Source organism: Tenrec ecaudatus, chromosome 1 (genome assembly GCF_050624435.1).
Source record: "Tenrec ecaudatus isolate mTenEca1 chromosome 1, mTenEca1.hap1, whole genome shotgun sequence".
Lineage (NCBI taxonomy): Eukaryota > Metazoa > Chordata > Mammalia > Afrosoricida > Tenrecidae > Tenrec > Tenrec ecaudatus.
In genome coordinates, this window is record NC_134530.1 from 247,269,364 (window position 1) to 247,288,376 (window position 19,013).

The following is a 19,013-nucleotide window of genomic DNA, read 5'->3' on the forward strand; positions in this document are numbered from 1 at the left end:
GGATTCAGAAGAGGACATCAGATGAATCTTGGCTGAAAGCAGAGGAAATCAGAAAGATGCTTCCGTGTGTTTCATTCACTATACAAAGACACTCGACTGTGTGGATCATAATGAGCTATGGATAACATTAAGAAGGGGGCTTCCAGGATACTTTACTGTTCTCACGTGGAACCTGTTCATGGGCCAGGAGGCAGTCACTGGAACTGAACAGGGGGTATTGACTGGTTTAACATCAGGAAAGTGTGAGACAGCGATGCATCCTTTCTGACGGATTCACGCTGTACGAATTACAAATCATCCTCAAAGCAGAACAGCAACACAGCATCAGGGTTGGAGGAAGGCTTACTTACAGCCTACAATATGCAGATGACACAACCTTTCTGAAAGCCAGGAGGGCTAGAAGCACTTGTCTATGAAGATTCAGGGCTGCAGCCTTCAAGATTGCAACTCAATGTAAAGAAAACAAAAAATCCTCGTGACTGGACTAATAAAATACATCATGATATATGGATAATAGATTAATGTTGTTGTGTTAGTCTGGGTAGTCTAGAGAAACAAAACTCATAGACAATTATATTTTATGAGATAATTTTATTAAAAGGGTAAGTGTACATTAAGAAAGGATCCCAACCCAGTGCTGTCCAAGCCAATAAGTCCAACACTGATTTCCAAAGTCCTCCTCCATCTCACAGAACACACACAATGATGCCAACTGCAGGAGGAAAGCCAATCAGTGAGCGTGTAAGCATCTCAGCGCTGGCTGGGGTCTCCACACAGTTGCTCCAGCACCCTGGACTGCATCGGGGTAGGTCCATGTGGCTGCTTCTCAAGGATGTCTCACAGGAAGTGAACCTTGCCAGCTGGGGCAAAGAACTAGCTAAGGCAGCCGCATACTGGTCCAACCTTCAGAGAACAAGAGACAAGAAAGGCGAGGCTCACTGAGCCATTTATCTCTCCGTCCTTCAATTAAACTGTCCTTCAATGAATTCCATGTGTGTTCATTGACCAGGCTGGCACAATAAACCTTAACTATCACGGTTGTCAACATTTCCATTTTGCTTGGTTAACATAATCGCTCATGGAACCCACAGACAAAAAAAAAAAAAAATCAAAGGACACATTGTATTGCACAAATCTGCTGCAGAAGACCTCTTTTCAGAGTTGAAGCCCAAGGATGTCACTTTGAGGACTAGGGCGTACCAGAGCCATGCCAGGGTATTTTCAATGGCCTCATATACATGTGAAAGTTAGGCATGAATACAGACTGCAAGGGAATTCTGCATTATGGTGTTGAATTATGGTGCTGGCAAAGACTATTGAAAGGCCGGTGGGCTGCCAGAAGAACAACCACACTTGTTCCTTAGAAGCAAGTATGGTGAGATGACTCCATCTCATGTCCTTTGGACAGGTTATCAGGAGAGACCAGTTCCTGGAAAAGAATGTCGTAAAGTAGAGGGACAGCAACAAAGGCACTCTTGGGGATGGACTGACACAGTGGTCGCAGCAGCGGGCAATGAACTCCCACATACCAATGGTGAGGATGGTGCAGTGTTCCTGTCTGTTGTAAGCAGGGCCACCCTGGGTCAGAAATGACTAGAGGGAACTTGCCATATATATCCAAATCGCTGCTATTGAGTTGATATAGACTCATAGTGACACTATAGGATGGGGTATAATTACTCCCCTAAGGGTTTCTGAGACTGTAACCGCTTACGAGAGAAGAAAGCCCCGTCTTTCCCTCAAGGATCTGGCTAGTGGTTTCAAACTGCTGACCTTGTGGTTTGCAGCCTAACAAGTAACTGTAAGCAATACTCCACCAGGGCTAATATATATATACGATTCCTCCCCCAAAAGAGAAACAAAATTTTTTTCAAAGTTATGTATTTAATTTTTAAAAAACAAAACAGCCTAATCACCTTCAAAGACCTCTCCATTACACTTAATACATTTGTCAAATCTTTAGTTTCATTTTTGGAAACATTTTCAGACTCATCTTTTGGATAGCTGACAGCACCGCTCTTGGTTTTCCTTCACCCTTCTACTTTGTCAAATCGCTGTCCTTCCATGTCCCTCTTTATTCTCAGAAACCAAAAAGAAGTCACCGGGAGTGAGGTCAGGTGAGTAATGTGCATGGGGCAAGAGAGGCATGCAGTTTTTTTGGCCCCAAACTGGAGCAATGAGATGTCTGTGTGGGCAGGTTCATTGTTGTGGTAAAACCAGTCCCCCATCTGCCACAAACCAGGCCTTTTTTGTTGCATACTGTTATGCTTTCTTTTCAGAACCTCTAATTAGAAAACTTGATTAACAGTTTGACCTGGTGGAACAAACTCCAAATGAAATACAAGTTGACATTTTCATCTGTTTGGGAAGTTGAGGTTTGTCCTCAATCAACATTTTACCTTTGTTTGAGAACCACTCGTACACTTGAGGGTTTTTTTTTCTCCTCGCCATAGGGCTGTCCTTTAAGCTGTGTTCAACATCACAACGATTTCTGTGGCATTTTTCCTGAGCAGGAAATAAAATATCACAACCACATGCTGTTCTCTTAAATTGGCCATCACAAAAATACTAGGTTTGAGCAAAGCTGCTTTCAGGAAAAAAAAATCACTGTGACCAGAGAGAACCTTCGAGGTGACACCACTGGGTGCACTGACTCAGAGTGAGTTGCTGGATGCTCCTTGCCTAAGGGGAAAATGTGTACTGTAAAAACTCCGGAGCTTTTTCCCATTTTGGGGTGTGTGTGAAATATATCTATATCACATATGTGTGTGTGTGTGTGTGTGTATTAGAGAGAAATCTATGTCTCTGATGACACAGTGGTTAAATGCTTGGCTGCTAACCCGAAGGCCAGCAATTCCAACTCACTAATCGCTCCCTGGGAGAAGGGTGTGGCAGTCTGGGAAACCCCACTCTGTCAGGATAGGAAAGTTCTACTCTGCCAGATAGGGCTGCTATGAGTTGGAATTGACAGCAATGTGTTTATTTTATGTAAGTGCACACATACGCTCGCATGTGGGGCCTTCGACAACTTCAGAGGAAAATTTTATTATTGTTTAATTCTGGTTTTCCACAAATTTGTTGAAACCATGTAGATGTAAATGTGGGACTTCAGAAAAGTCACAGAAAAAAAAATCAATGAAGACAAATGGGTGCATAAGCAAATGTGGCGAAGAAAGCGGATGGTGCCCGGCTATCAAAAGAGAGAGTGTCTGGGGTCCTAAAGGCTTGAAGGTGAACAAGCAGCCATCTAGCTCAGAAGCAAAAAAGCCCACATGGAAGAAGCACACCAGCCAGTGCGATCACGAGGTGCCCAAGGGACCAGGTATAAGGCATCATGCAAAAAAAAAAAGAATATATGTATGTGTATATATGTGTATATGTATATATATATACCATATTAAATGAAGGGGGAAGTGCAGAGTGGAGACCCAAGGCCCAAGTGTCGGCCAATGGAGATCCCCTCATAGAGGGGTTTAGGAGAGGAGATGGGTTAATTAGGGTGCGAGGTAGTACCGATGAAGAACACAGCTTTCCCCCAGATCCTGGATGCTTCCTCCCCCCAACTACCATGATCCGAATTCTACCTTGCAGGGCTGGATAGGGCAGAGGTTGTACACTGGTATATATGAGGGCTAGAGGCACAGGGAATCCAGGGTGGATGATACCTTCAGGACCAAGGGTGTGAGGGGCGATGCTGGGAGAGTGGAGGGTGAGTGGGTTGGAAAGGGGGAACTGATTACAAGGAGCCACATGTGACCTCTTCCTTGGGGGATGGACGGCAGAGAAGCAGGGGAAGGGAGACTCCGGATAGGGCAAGATATGACAAAATAACGATGTATAAATTATCAAGGGCACATGAGGGAGGGGGGAGCGGGGAGGGAGGGGGGAAAAAAGAGGACCTGATGCAAAGGGCTTAAGTAGAGAGCAAATGCTTTGAGAATGATTGGGGCAGGGAATGTATGGATGTGCTTTATACAATTGATGTATGTATATGTATGGACTGTGATAAGAGTTGTATGAGCCCCTAATAAAACATTTTAAAAAATCAATGAAAAGATGATGGAATTTTCCACTAAACTTTCTGTGGAAATTACATAATCTGGTGTCAATTTGAAGATTGGGAGTGAAGGGTGGAGTCTAGCCTGTCAATCATTGTATAGCCATTGAGGCCTCTGTGTGGGCATGTCCTTCTCCTGAGAATTCTGGGAAATCCTGGATTTCCTCCTTGGAGGCAGGAGCCTCACTGCTCACTCCCTTGGAGATGCTCTACTGACAAGAGACATGACACTACGCTGATAGACTCCATGCCCTGGGAGCTGGAGAACCACATGGACCTACCCTGATGCAGCCCTGGGTGCTGGAGAAGCCATGTGGAGACCCCTGCCAGCACTGAGATGCTTACAACGCCGTTGGATCCAAAGACTTTCTACCCACTGGCCTGTGATCATCCTGCATTCTATGTCATTAGATGCATTTTGTGAGTCTAAAGAGGACTTTATAAGTTGGTATCAGACATATGGGCTAATATTAGACTTTGGGGTTGGACTGACTGGGCTGGGTTGGGATGTTTTCTTAATGTACCATAACCCTTTATTTAACACTCTGTCTTATACACATATGGGTTTCTATGGATTTATTTCTCTAGTCTACCTGGACTAACACACTTTCTGAAGCAAATATTGTCCTTGCCCTTGAATGGCTTAGGGCCAGCACTGTTTCACTCTGACTATGTGGCCTACTGAGCGAAATGGCCACATTCCCAGTTATAGTCTGAGTCGGCTTGCTCCTATAGCTGGAGGTAAGTAGATAGCAGAATTGGACCCCTACCAAGAGTGAGGTTGTAAGGCTCTTATGCCCCAGACTTTTCTTCACTTACCGCCATAGGGCTTTACAAGGGGACTCAGTTCAACCAAGACTGACAGGGAGCAATTGATGTATCTTCATCATAGCTGCCATGGTATATTGCTTCCAACATGTTGTTTCAAAGCAGTTCCTGCTTCTATTCTTTCAAGTCATTGCCTGCAAGCATAGGGCGGCCGTTTTCTTTCCGAGGTAGTGAAGGGGTGTTCTGAAGGCACTGTTCCGCGTATAGTTTGGTTTTCTTGTTCTTTTCTGTCACTTGGCCCTGGTTTTGTGATGGGCCTGTCTGCTTCCCCTTCCAGTTGGTGTCTGGAGTCAGCGTCCTTGGGTTTTCCTCCCAGCTCTGCCCCTTACAGTGTGACCTCGGGCCATCTACTTCCCTTCTCCAAGGCTCAGTTTCTCTTCTACACGATGATAATACTGAAATAGTGCAGCCTGCTAACACCAGGGCCTGTGTAAGGCAGAGGCCTGTCAAAGGAGGAAAATGAAAACATGGTAAAATAAATGAATGGTAGACAGTGGCAAGCCTCGGTATGCAGGAGGGTCTGCTTAGGTAAGAGGGAAAGCTAGAAGCCATGCAAAGGGGTTGTGGGCAGCTCTCTGACAGAAATGGAGGAGACCCGGAAAGCTTGGAGGTGAGAAGGAAGCAGTTTCGGAATGGAACAAAGGCCAGTGTCCCTGCCCACAATGATTGAATGGAGAGAGGGCAAGAGATGAGTTTAGACAGGCAGAGACCAGATCATTCGGTGCTTTGACGGTCATGGACAGAGTGTGAATTTGTGTGCGTGGAAGTCAATATTCATGCCCACCTTTGTCTTTTCAGAAGTTCCTGGGTGGTGCAAATGATTTGCTCACTCGCTCAACTGCTGACGGCAAGGTTGGAGGTTGGAGTCTTCCCAGGAGTACCTCGGAAAAACAACCTGATGATCTACTTCGGAAGAAGCCATCTGCTGGTAACCCCTTGGCGCCCGTTTCTACGATGACACTGTCATGACTTGGAATCAACTGGGTTTGGGATGTTGTCTCCTTAGGGCACAAACTCTTCTCCACCAGATCTGCAGAATGCTTAACAACAAATATTTCTCCAGGACAGCTGGGATCTTTTTTTGGTGTATTGGCTCTGGGGGAATGCTTCTGCTATCTCAGTAACACACACACACACACACACACACACACACACACACACACAGCAATGCCTATGAACAAATGCTGTCACAAAGCTTCTGATGGCTTTAGTCTGTGTTTTATGGTAGGCTGGCCTCCATCAAGAGCAGCCACGTGGATAACAACGATATCCCTCCCCCACTTCCAACCCACATATCTTCAGAGCTGTTCTTCTGAGACAGACTCCAAAGCAGGGAGTGCCTGCTAAGATGTCTGCTTGATGCCCACAGAGGAGGGGTGCCTTCAAGCCCCCCACATCAACACAGCATAGACTGCTGAGAAGAGAAGCTGGTTGTATCTTAGAGACACAGAGCCCTGCCTCTGGAGGGATACGGTATAGGATCATAAAACATGAACTAGTACATGTTAGATGGTGTGTTAGTCTGGGGTGACTAGAGAAACAAATTCAGAGACATGCATATATATGTGTGTAAGAGAGAACTTTATATCAGGTAGTAATTATGTATAAAGAAAACACCCCAGCACAGTCTAGATTAAGTCCATAATTTCGATATTATCCTATGAATTCCTCTTCAGATTCATGCAGCACATACAATGATGCTGAATGCAGGAAGATTACAGGTCGGTTGGTGGAAAGTCCTGTGGATCCAATGGCAGTGGGCGTGTCTACAGTGTCGGAGCCAGCCGACGAGTCGAACAATCCTGAAAGGGGGAGTGAGGATTAAGGAAAAAAGAGAGACAGAAAGTATTGGGAGGGCAACAGTGAATACTGAAGCCATGAGTTTATTCTATACACTCCTTATATCCATGCAGAAACAACCCGGGGTTCATGATCTCATTGTTAAGCAAGCACATTTGATACACATAGCAACTCTATCTTCTGCCAAGCCAGACATTCTTGAGAAAATTAAACAACCTGTTTTCCCAGACCTTGCATACCTCCTTGTTTTTGTTTTGACAGTCTGTTCAAAACGTTAAGTCACAGAAGAAATCAGCAAACACTGACACATAGGTCATGAGAATTCTCAATCGTTTCAAGGTTGAGTCTTAATGGCCTTCAACACTACAGGGACTCTGGCTGCTGTCAGCATGGCTCTATGTGGCTTGTCAGCAGGAATGTGAAGCAGAGAGAGATGTCCCACCTCTAAAGAGGAAGAGAGGAAAATTCCTAGAATTCTCATGAGAAGGCCACACCTACAAGGAGGCATCAATCAGGCTATGACCTGATTGACAGGCTACACTCCAACCCTATAGCCTATTTATCAAGTTGACATGAAATTATGTAACTATCAGAGATGGGAACCCAAAAATGAGAGAAAGGAGCCTACTTGTGGGAGGATATAGGGAGTATGGGGGTGATACAACTATGTATGGATAGGAAGGGCGGCTGAAGTTAGAAATCTGGCTTTTCTGGGAATGATACCTTCAAGGACACTCAGTGGAAAGGTGGGGAGTAAGAAAGGGCTTTATCAAAAGTGGCATGTGTCAGTGCTGTCGTTCATCACCTGCCATTTAGTGGCTTCAGACAACCATTTGAATTTCACAAATTGTGGGTCATTTAGTTGGGTTGGGCTCAAGTGGAGAGTTTTACTTACTGATCTTGCCTGTGGTCACTCCTATGGCATCTGGTTGTCTGGGCCCCCACTCACAGCTCTGATCACTGACACCGGCTGCCAGGTGGTCTTCTTAGGGTTCCAGGAGAGCAAGGGCAAAGTCTTTCAGACCCCCTGTGGCTTAGGCTTGTTGTTGTTTGGTGCTATCAAGTTGATTCCGACCCACCACAGAATGAAACACTGCCTGTCCTGTGCCATCCTCACAATTGTGCCTGAGTCCATTGTTGTCAGTCCATCTACTTGAGGGCCTTCCTCTTTGTTGCTGCCCCTCGACTTTACCAAGCATGATGTCCCTCTCCAGGGACCGGTCTCTCCTGACAACACGTCCCATGTATGCAAGACTAAGCCCGCTATTTTTGTCTCTGGGGAGCACTCTGGCTGTACTTCTTCCAAGACAGAGTAGTTTGTCCTTTTAGCAGTTATGGTGCTTTCAATATTCTTCTCCAGCACCGAAGTTCGAAAATGCCAATTTGTCCATTCTTTTGGTGAAGCAAGGCACAAGGGCAGCCCAGATTCAATGAATGGGGACGATCGCATCCTGAGGAGACGGGTGACAATAGGAGCAGAACTTTTGGGTGCAGACAATAAGAGGGGGAGTCTTTAAAACAACTTTATTGGGGGCTCTTACAGCTCTTATAACATTCCATACATCAATTGTAACAGGCATATTTGTACATATGTTGCCACCATCATTTCCAAAACATTTTTTTTTACTTGAGCCCTTGGTATAAGCTCCTCTTTTTTTCCCCTTCCACCCCAACCCTTCCACCCTTGTGAATAGTTGGCCAATTATATATCGCTATTATTATTTCATATCTTATACTCTCTCTTGTCTTCCTTCACCCACATTCCTGTTATTCATCCTCTTGGGGGCGCTGTATATCCAACGTTGTGATGAGTTCCCTTTTTCTCCCCCTTCCCCCTCCTGGGCCATGCCCCTCTCCTCATGATATTGTTATTCCCACTACTATTCCTGAGGGGTTTATCTGTCCTGAATGCCATGTGTTGAGAGCTCATATCTGTACCAATATGTGTTCTCTGGTGTAGTCAGATTTGTATGGTAGAACTGGGTCATGGTAGTGGGGTGGTGGGGAGGAAGCATTCAGGTGCTATACTGTACCTTGGCTGAATCATCCTTTTCTTATAATCCTTCTGTGGGGGGATATTGTCTACAGATGGGCTTGGTGTCTCCAATCCAAATCCCCTCATTCACATTGATATAGTTGCTTATTTTGTATTTTTTGATGCGTGATACCTGATCTCATCAACACCTCATGATCACACAGGCTGGTGTGCTTCTTCCATGTGGACTTATTGACTTCCCTGCTGGATGGCTGCTTGTTTAACTTCAAGCCTTTAAGACCCCAGACGCTATCTATATCTCTTGATAGCCAGGCACCATCCATTCTCTTCACCACATTTGCTTTATGCACCCATTTTGTCTTCAATAGTCTGGAAAGTGAATATCAAAGAGCGCCAAGTTATTAGAACAAAGTGTTCTTGTGTTAAAGCCTTGAGTAGCGGCCCAAAGTCCATCTGCTCTCTTAATACTTAACATGTAAATATATGTATATTGGTCTCTATCCCTTTCATTATAAATTAGTATATTTACATATATACATGCCTATAGCTGTACTTCTATAAATAGTTTTGCCTCCTATTTCTTTCACCTTCCTCCTATCCCACTATCATGCTCACCCTCTATTCGGCTCTCAGTAATTACTCTCAGATACATTGCACTTGATTAAACCCCACCAGGCATTATGTACTATCCTTACCATCAGTTTTAGATCTCTTGTTGTTCCCTTATCTCTGAGTTTGTTGACTCCCCACTCCCCCTCCCTGCCCCCTCCTCTCCCATGTGTCCCTAGTACCACCAGTCCATTGTTTTCCCCTCAGGGATTATTCCTCCTGCTTATCTCATATAGATAAACATGGGGCAAAAGAAAAAGAAAAAACAAAACCAACCTGTGGTTCAACACCCAACACCTACCATGCATCCTCAAACTATGGCCTGCAGGCCACATGTGGCCTACTGAGGACATTTATCTGACCCGCAGGGTGCTTTTGCCCATTTGTTTTTTCACTTCAAAATAAGATATGTGCAGTGTGCAAAGGAATTTGTTGATAATTCCTTTTAAACTATAGTCTGGCCTTCCAACGGGTCTGAGGGACAGTGAACTGGCCCCCTGTTCAAAAAGTTTGAGGCCCTCTGAGTCCTAACCCATAGCACTAGGAGGACTCCTCTTTCCCCTCTGAGTGAGGGAGTATTGGGTTTGAGCGGGTGGCAAAGTCACATTGCAAAGAGGCTTATCCATTAACTCCAAGCACAATTGCAATCCACTTGGCAAGCATCTACCACAAGGGTGAGGAGCAGGGGTGGGGGGTGGGGTGGGAGCCTGCTGAGCGAGGAGGACCCAGAGCACCTTCGTAACTCACGTTTGTCATTTCGCCCCAATGCTAGCACTTCTGGAAAATGGCAGTATGTTTTGCAATTCTTAAAAGTCAGTTAATTACATTGCTGTGTCCCAGTAAAATAATTAATACATGTTAACATTTTCATGCAGTTTTAATTTAGAAATAAATGTCCTCAAATGAAAAAGTGCCTGCTGGCTTACCCATTAATTATCAGAAATACTGAAAGCAAGGGACTGCCTAAAGGAACCTCTGTAAAATCAACCATGATCGTCTTTTGCCACTATGAGTTGAGATATTATCTTTTCTTGCGACTCAAAGTGCCAGCCACGTTCCGAGAAGGGGGCTCTCCCAGGTAGGAGTACAAGCAGAATCCTTTCTATTCTCTCTATATTCCTAGGGCTCTATTCTGACTCCAAGGGATATTTTCATTAATAAACCATCTGTTTCCCATTTCTTCTGATAAAAAAGACAATGAAAGTGATTTAACATGTCATGAAATTAATTTATTTGTGATGATCTTTTATTTCCTACAGTTTTTTTTTCCTGGTGTGTTCAGCTGGCTTCTCTAGATTAGCAAGACCAGTGGGATAGACATATAGAAATTTATATCAAGGAAATGGCTCATAGAGTTGTAGGTGTGAGCAACTCCAGTCCAGTTCATGTCTGTGGGTTTGGTGTTAAGTTGGAGGCGTTTCTTGACTTGCTGAGTAGTTTCTGGGGCTGGTAAGCCAGGAAGCAGGAAGATGAAGCAGGACAATCATGGCTGGTGGATGCAGAGGGATATGAACCCAAGGTTGACAGGCCAGATGGCTCCCAGGGTCAACAGGGAACAGAGAGGGACATTGGCTCAAGTCCAAAGAACGGGAGGCCAATGAGCCAGATGCGGGATCCAGACCAGCAAGGTGTCCTCCAGAAAGTTTACTTCTATATGAAGTCGGCCAGGCCCTTAGGAACTATCACGAGGGCTATGACCTGAGTTAGAGGTTGCTCGCCACCCTAATCTTCCCTTAATTGCTTGGCTGCTCGTTTCAGATCCCATCATAACTTTGATTCCATTACATTAGATCACAGGGGAGGATTCAACTGCCAAACTACTGAGAATGCTGGTCCAGTCAAGTTGGCACAAAACCTCACTCTCATATCTGGGTTTTCACATTTCTCCCACCTAACCAATTAGCTGTATACTTTGTTGAGCAGGAGCAAGGTATACCTGTATTGCTCCTCCATCACCCCCTTTTTGAAAAACACCTTAATATTCCCCCTAAAAATGATAGCACAAATCGATATATATATACACAAAATTATAGCATTCCAGAAGGACTCCTTGGAGGCAAGGGTGGCAAGGCTTGGCCTTACATACTTTGAACATGGTGCCAGGAGTAGGACATCATGCTTGGTAAAGTGGAGGGTGGAGCAAAAACAGGAAGGCCCTCAACGAGACGGATGGACACAGTGGCTGCATCCATGGGCTCAGGCATAAGAACAATTATGAAAACGGTGCAGGGCTGGGCAGTGTCTTGTTATGTTGCTGTGCACAGGATCGCTACAGATTGGAGCCGACTTGACGGCACCCAGCAACAGCATTGTGCCACCAGAGTTCCTCTCTCTAGATAGATCTATAAAGTTGTATATCTTGCAAGTGTTTTAAATCGAGTTGGAATTAGAACCACTACTCAGATACTTTCTCACAAAGTAGCTTGGGCTCAGAGTTGAATGAGTGGCGCAACCAGCCAGTTCTCTGGTGCCGAGCGCCTAGTGCAGGGCATTGACGGGAGTGGCGACTTCAATGCCAGCAGCGTCGGAAGGGACAGGACACAGGTATGCATGAGGCATAGGCAAGAAGCAGCTGGATTGAAGCAGAGGACTGGTGGATAGGAGCGATGGAAGATATGACTGGTTAGATAATAAGTTCAGGTCAGGTTGGGGAGGACTGTGTCTACAGACCCAAAAGCACCCAATGAGAGACCAGGATGGATTTTGAGACTGAATTGGAAATTGTGGCGGTTAGGGAGGTGTGTTACTTAGACCTCTCTGCAAAAGGCCCTGCTGGGGGGTGATCATTGACTAACTGCCTCCAGTTGACACACTCTTGGGTCCTTCATGACATTTGTGCTGCGGCCACATGGTCCCAGGTTGTTCCTGTCAGTGACTGAACACGGTGAGGGCACTAAACTAGGCCACTTCTGCTTCACTTAGGACTCCTCCAGTGGGTGATCTTTGCTTAGAGATACCCACCAGGCAACAGAGATGTTTTCAAAACGGCTCTGTGGCCTGAGGCTCTTCCTCCCCAGTTTTATCTCCTTCCTCTCACAGGTGTCAGACCTGCACAGTGGTCTGAAGGCTTTCCTTATGTCTTCCTGCTCCCTCCCTGTAATTCTACACAGACATTTCTTTCATAAATGTCTTGCATATCTGATCCCCTCTCAGCATCTGCTTCCTGGAGGACTGTAATTGACACAGAGTGGGTAGATACTAGAATAACAAAGTCCCAGGACTGAAAGGCTTTCTGGAGGATGAATGAAGAGGAACCTGAATCTGACAATGTGGCAGAGGTGAAGTTGCTCATGACCTCAAGGTTCAGAGAATAAATAAACCACTGTGTTGCTGAAGTGGAACTCATTTGAGGGAACAGTTGTAGACATTACTTCTACTGGAGTTAGAGAAACACAAGTAAACATCTTTCTGGTACTCTCTGCTTTCAGTCAAGATCCATCTGACATCAGCAATGATAACCCTTGTTCTGTGTTCTCTTCTGAATCTGGTCTGAACCTCTTGCAGGTCGCTGTCGATGTACTGCTGCAATCATTATAGACAGGGACATGGAAAGACGTCTTCTAGGAGTTTCTGATAAATTATATCACTGTAAGAGAACCGGAGAAGAAGATAAAGGTTGAGAGGTTTAGGACAGCAAGAAGGAAAGATCACTAAGGGTAGACTGCCAGGAGGACAGTACTTCACATATAAACATCGGAAATGTATAGAGAGGGGGTAGTGTGTGTGTGTGTGTGTGTGTGTGTTTATTTTCTAGCCTCAAGGAGGACAAGGCAAAAGGAATTTGGTGGAGGGAAGAAGAGTGACAGAGACATTGACATCAGAAAGATTCCAAAGAACATTTATGGCTCTCCTCTTGGCAGCCGTCAATGTAGTCTCATTTAGCGAGTCTTTATTAAGCATCTCACATGGCTGCTGGGCACTGTTCGTCATGCAGATGTTGTGTCTGAGGAGAAGGAGCTTGACTTTTTGGTTCCTTTCCCTTTTAGGATTGGACAGGCAGGTGTTTATTTAAAAGATCCATATGGTTCAGGAAGTGTCTAACTTTACATGGTCAGGCACCAGGTTTCAAACTAAATTTGGGCTCTAGATTCTAGAATTCTTGTTGGCCCTCGATTGAGAATAGCCTCTTATTTTACCAGCCATCTGGTCCCCTAAGTCTCTGTTACTGAGTGGCATCTTGAAATATCTTCTCATGGAGAGGACAGAATCCTCAAACAAATCTATAAGGGTGAATATGTGTTTTGGCTACAGGGGATCTCCAGGTGAGACTCGGGAGATGAGCAGGTCTGTGTGATGAGAATGATGGTTATGTCTGTCTTGATCGGAATGGCTTCACTTGAGAGATCACATATTGAGGTGTGACCTATAGTGCATGTCTCTTGCCAGTGCTTCTAGATTTTTGATTTATTGGAATTTCCTTTGCCAAATAAGTAGGCTCCAGAGCTGATTATTCATCATCTCTGACCTCAATGTTGTTGTTGTCGAGTCAGTTCCAACCTACAATGATCCTGTGTACAACAGAACAAAATGACTCAGCCTGTGCCATGCTCACAATTGTTCCTACGCTCGGTCCTGTTATTGCAGCCACTGTGCCAATTCATCTCCTTGAGGGGGTTTCCTCTTTTTGCTGCCCCTCTACCAAACACGATGTCCTTCTCCAGGGACTTCCCTTCACTGACAACGTGTCCGCAAAATGTGAGACAAATTCTAGCTGTCCTTGTCTCTAAAGAACACTCTGGACATACTTCTTCCAAGACAGATTTGTCTTTTATCACTCTGTGGTATTTTTAATATTCTTCTCCGGCACCACAATTCAAATTCATTGATTCTTCTTTGGCCTTTTCTTTAGTCAATGTCCACCCACATCAATAAATGTTGTTAAATGCTTCCCTATGTGTTAGGTAATAGATTTAATTGTTCCAACTAGGCCATCATAGGAACACGTGGACAGAATTTAATCAGGTTGCAGCTTGATTGGAGGGAAACCAAGATAAATACGTTCCTTGGCTGGCATTCAATCTCTCTTCCTCCCTGGTGATCAGACCAGTGTGCTGCTGCTTTAGCTAATTCTTTGCCTCAACTGTGTGCTGCACTGCCTGTGGGCCGAGCCAACCCATGGATCCTGTTGCTAGAGTTTAAGGCTCCTTTGAGACCTGCTTCTCCATGGTACTGGCACATATATCACTTGAGCTTGAGAATGGTGGATCATGTCACCAGGCACCACTTAGGCTCAAGATCCCATCATGAGAGCTTGCTTTGCTAAGGTCCTGACCTACGGACTGTTGCAGCCCCACCCTGCTGTCCACTGCCTGCCTTGTCTTGCCCAAGGGGAGACTACACTGGCTGCTTCTTTGACCTTGGACCGGCAGCCAGCATGAGTTGAAGGACCTTCAGTATATGAACTGTTCCACGGAAGTGAGCTGAACTGGACCCTCTACACTGCTGTGTGGACTAATGAGCTGCTATATTCCTTCTAGCTGCATAAACCTATCCTTTTGTGTATAGTTAATCATAAGTGCCCTGGTTTTGTTTCTCTAGAGAACCCTGCCTAACACAGGTATTGATGGCACAGGGTGGGAGAAAAACAATCAACATCAGTTTGGAACATATTTCTGGTTTTCTAAGATGACAAAGATGGAGAACTGATTAGGTCTAATCATAAGATTAATTTTTGAGAGAAATGTTTCATTATTCTCTCCAGTGGGACCATCTCTGGAAGAAGTGTCTTGGCATGGATCAGTAACTTGAAATTTGCCCTAAGGAGCTGAGAGACTGAAGATGGTGGTTGGCAACCCCAGGATGGCAACATGGGTTTTATTTAAGGTGCTACTCACTGAGGTGAAGTCCTGGGGGGCAGCCGGGCCAGACTTGGGTCTTCACGTACTCTGAAGGGAGGCAGGGCTGTTATGTGATAGCTCTGGCAAACAAAGGTGTACTAGACTAGGGCCCTGGACCCCCAAGGCTACTCAACAAACAAACAAGCAAACAAACAAACACGCCAATTCACTGTCATGAAGTGGGCTCTGTCTCATAGAACAGAATAGAAGCGCCCTTTTGGGTGTCTGAAACTTTAAATCTTTTGACGAGCCTAACAGCCTTGTCTCTCTCAGAGCAGCTGGTGGGTGAGTTTGAACGGCTGACCTTGTTCAGCATACAATGCAGTACTCCATCTGAACTCCTTAAAGCTACTCTAACTGACTTCTTCCCGCCAGGTGGTGGGTTCCGACTCACAGCACCCCTTTGGCCAGAGTAGAACTGCCCCTGAGGGATGCCGAGACTGCAGCTCTCTAGGAGAGCAGACAGTCTCACCTTTCTCCCATGGAGTGACTGGTGCTCTCACCTGCTGGCTTCGCAGTCAGCTGCCCAGTGAGTAGCCCACTATGCCACCAGAGCCCTGAACTTGACATATAAAACTAGCCAAACTCACTGCCATCAAGTCGTTTCTGGCTCACGGTGACATTTTAGGGCAGGGCAGAACTGTCCCCTTGAAATTCTGAGACTCAAAGTCTTTTTTTTTTTTAATTTAATTTTTTTACACTGTCAGAGAGCATCTTCCAATCACCAGCTACTGAGGAAACTGGGACTGGAATGGGTCTCTGACAGGCTTGTTTTCCCTCCTGTCTCCGAAGCTAGCAGAACACTAGCTAGTCTCCAGTGCGATCCTGGGAGGTCGACTCAAAGTCTTTATGGGGGTAGAAAGATATGTCCTTTTCCCAAGGAGCAACTGGTGGTTTCAAATTGATGACTGCGTAGCAGCCCACCATCAGAGAGTGGAGGTTCAATACTGTGACTGAGCAAGCAGAAGTGAGCTAGCAGTAGGGAGATCTAGACTCATATTCAGCCTTGAAAAGCCTGTTGCTTCACACAGGGGTGGTGGTGGCCTCAAGGCAAGTGGCCTCAAGACCAGACTGAAACATGTGAAAGCTGGACTGCTACGGGATGACCTTGTTTTTCCTGGTCTCATAAGCTTTCTGCCTTTGACAGGGTACTCGTTTTAGTGGGAAAATCTTTCCGTTTTCCTTCCTTGATGGCTTCTGCCTTACACAGGTGTGGCTTTTGTAGGTTTTACTGGATGCACATTTCTGCTTCATTTTCTCGGTCTCTCTCCCCCCAAACCCCAGGATTTCCCCCCTGATGGGATCCAGGTGACATGAACATTAAAGAAAATTTGAAGAGGGTGGGAAGTCCCGAGGTGGGCCAGTGCGCGTGCCGCTGGATAGAGGCGGGTTCCACTTGGTGGGCTTAGTGCAGTCTGCGATTTACGGGACTTAATGTGTCAGCCTCAGGCCTTTCCTTCTGGGCACCAGATGGCAGAGCCCCTGCCCTGACTCCTGCCAGCTGCCTGGCTCATGCATCTGTAGTGGGGCTGCCCTGATTATGTGTCTTACACCAAGGGTGGCTCAGGCTGACAGAGGAATACCTTTTGTTGAAGTGAATATAGAGAGTTACCTGGATGGATCCGTACAGTGGGTTCCTGCCAGGTCTCTGGCTGGAAAGCTTGCAGCAGCTGTGTGCTAGATTTGGGGGTAGAGGGAAGGAATAGGTTTAACTGAGGGGAGATAACATTGACTGTAACCTTGTCTCCTTTCATCTCACATGATGAAGGGATAGAACAACCAGGAATGAGCAGCTCTGGAAATAAAAAGTCCAGTTGGTTCAGTTCATTAGTAGTTTTTCCAACCACATGGTCAAGCATTCTCTAAAACAGCAGTGCTTAGAGCCACCTCTTAATTTATCATAGAGGACTTCCTAGCAGTAGTGGATCTCTGTGTGTGCTCATGTGTGCCCAAGCACATGTGTGCTCTCTTGCAAACGTTTTTTTTCCTTCTAAACATTTTAAACTGCAATTGTGGCTTACATTTTTATCATCCAGCTACACACATGAAGTCTCTGTCAGGTCACAGCTGTAGCTCCTGCCTGAATCCTGTCTACAGCCTGTTATTACTGCTGGCGTGCAGGGCACTGGGGGGAGTTGAGAACAGCTAACAATCTCACTGCCATTGAGTGCACAGAGCAGAGCAGAATGGCGCCTGTGGGTGCCTGGAACTGTAACTCTTTATAGGAGTAGAAAGCCTCCTCTCTCTCCCTTGGAGTGGCTGGTGGCTTTGAACTGCTGATCTTGTGGTTTGCGGTCCAACATATAACCCACTGTGCCACCAGCGCTGGGGGAAGAAGAGAAGACATTTGCGAATTATACTGTTCTGCTTTTAAGGTGTGTCTGTGCTTCCTGGGGTTTTCAGTTGCCCGACGCCATGGAGAGCGTGAAGGCAGAACTGGGGTCTCCTGCTCCAGGCATCCTGACCCTCCCCTGGCATCTCCAGGCCTGCGGCGCTCCAGTTTGAACATTGCCTCCATTGTGTCAGGCTCTCGTGGGTTCCCTCTCCCCGCTCTCATTAGAGACCAAGCCTCCCTGTGGCTTCTCTAGGAGGGCTCGTCTGATCCCCATGCCTGGTGCTGTGTGTTCCCCATGACACCCCTGCTTTTTCCATGACAGTACTCAGCATCACTTTGCACATGCCCTGCCCTCCCTGAGTGAATTGAGTCCCTTGGGTGATGCAAATACTTAATATGCTCAGCGGCTAACTGAACGATTGGAGATTCCAGCCCACCCAGAAATGTCTGGGAACAAAAGCCTGTTGATGTAGCCATTAAAAATTCTCGGGGTATAGTTTTACTCCGACACACTTAGCGTCACCTCGATGGCAATGGCTGGCCCCACTTAGCGGGGTTCTCCACAGGCCGGGGCTGTGTTGGCTCTTCCTAAGAGGAAAGGACGTAAGGATGGCGTGTGTAAGGAAGCGTGAAAGGGTGGAGTGAATGGTTTGCGTACACCGTGAAGCTCTGGCTGACCCAGTTTTCTTTTTCCTCCTCCGTCTTCACCCACTCTCTGGTCCAGAGGGCCAGTGAGAGCAGTCTGTGCTGGGCCTTCCCCTTTCCTCACCCTCTCCGTTTTAATCAACTTCCAAGTTCTATTGTTTGTCTTTAGGTTATACCTGTTGTCACCTCTCTGAAGCCTTTTAGGATGAAACCCATACAAACAATCTGCTTTCTTTCTGGAAGGTTCTGGCAGGAGGAAAGCAAAACCACAGGTTGAAGACCAGCTCCATCCAGAGCCTTTACGGTTGACATGTCAGTGTTAACTGCGGCCAGCTTTGGTTTGGGCTCTTTTCTGGGACAGGTGTTCTCAAGTTGCTGTAGGAACTTAGACCACGTGGCCAGAGACACCCCAAGAACAGGCATTGCGGGAGGCACTACCTGTCTTCCTCTTCTGCCTTTTACTTATCGCACTACGAGGCTGAGCACAGGGAGGGGCAGAATGTGCTACTTTGCAGGCCTCCATTGTGCCTTGATTGTGATTTCTTCCAGCGCAGAACTGTGGTTTCTTTTATAGTGCTTTTACAAAAGGGATCTTTCTTTGAGCACAAAGAGAACCCACGGCAGGAATCAAGGTTGGGAGAGGATGAAACCCCTGTCATTGGTGGTGACTGACCAGTAGACTCCGCCTCATGGAAACACACATGTGCAGGGCAGAGCTGTTCTGTAGCATTTTTAAGATTGTGACCTTTGGGAATCAGATAGCCAGGCCTATCTTCCAAGGCACTCCTGAATGGTTTGAACCCCAACCTGATGCAGTATTTGAGTACTGAACTTTTCCTGTCACTCAGAGACTCCTGATGCACCTCTAGATGCTTCTGTTTTGAGAAATTGGCCTACGTGCCCAGG

The 19,013-nt window shown here is 46.1% G+C and overlaps 1 long non-coding RNA gene and 1 other non-coding gene across 2 annotated transcripts in view; one reads left to right on the forward strand and one right to left on the reverse strand.

The window, feature by feature from the left end:
- Positions 1-19,013, forward strand: part of LOC142425504 (uncharacterized) — a 256,874-nt gene that overhangs the window by 182,590 nt on the left and 55,271 nt on the right. Inside the window, exon 2 of the long non-coding RNA XR_012779672.1 lies at positions 5,684-5,813. This is a non-coding gene — a long non-coding RNA (uncharacterized LOC142425504). The remainder of the gene's footprint in view (positions 1-5,683; positions 5,814-19,013) is intronic.
- On the reverse strand, positions 15,826-15,962 carry LOC142437763 (small nucleolar RNA SNORA7). The gene has a single exon (XR_012782284.1). It is a non-coding gene; the product is annotated as a small nucleolar RNA SNORA7 (small nucleolar RNA).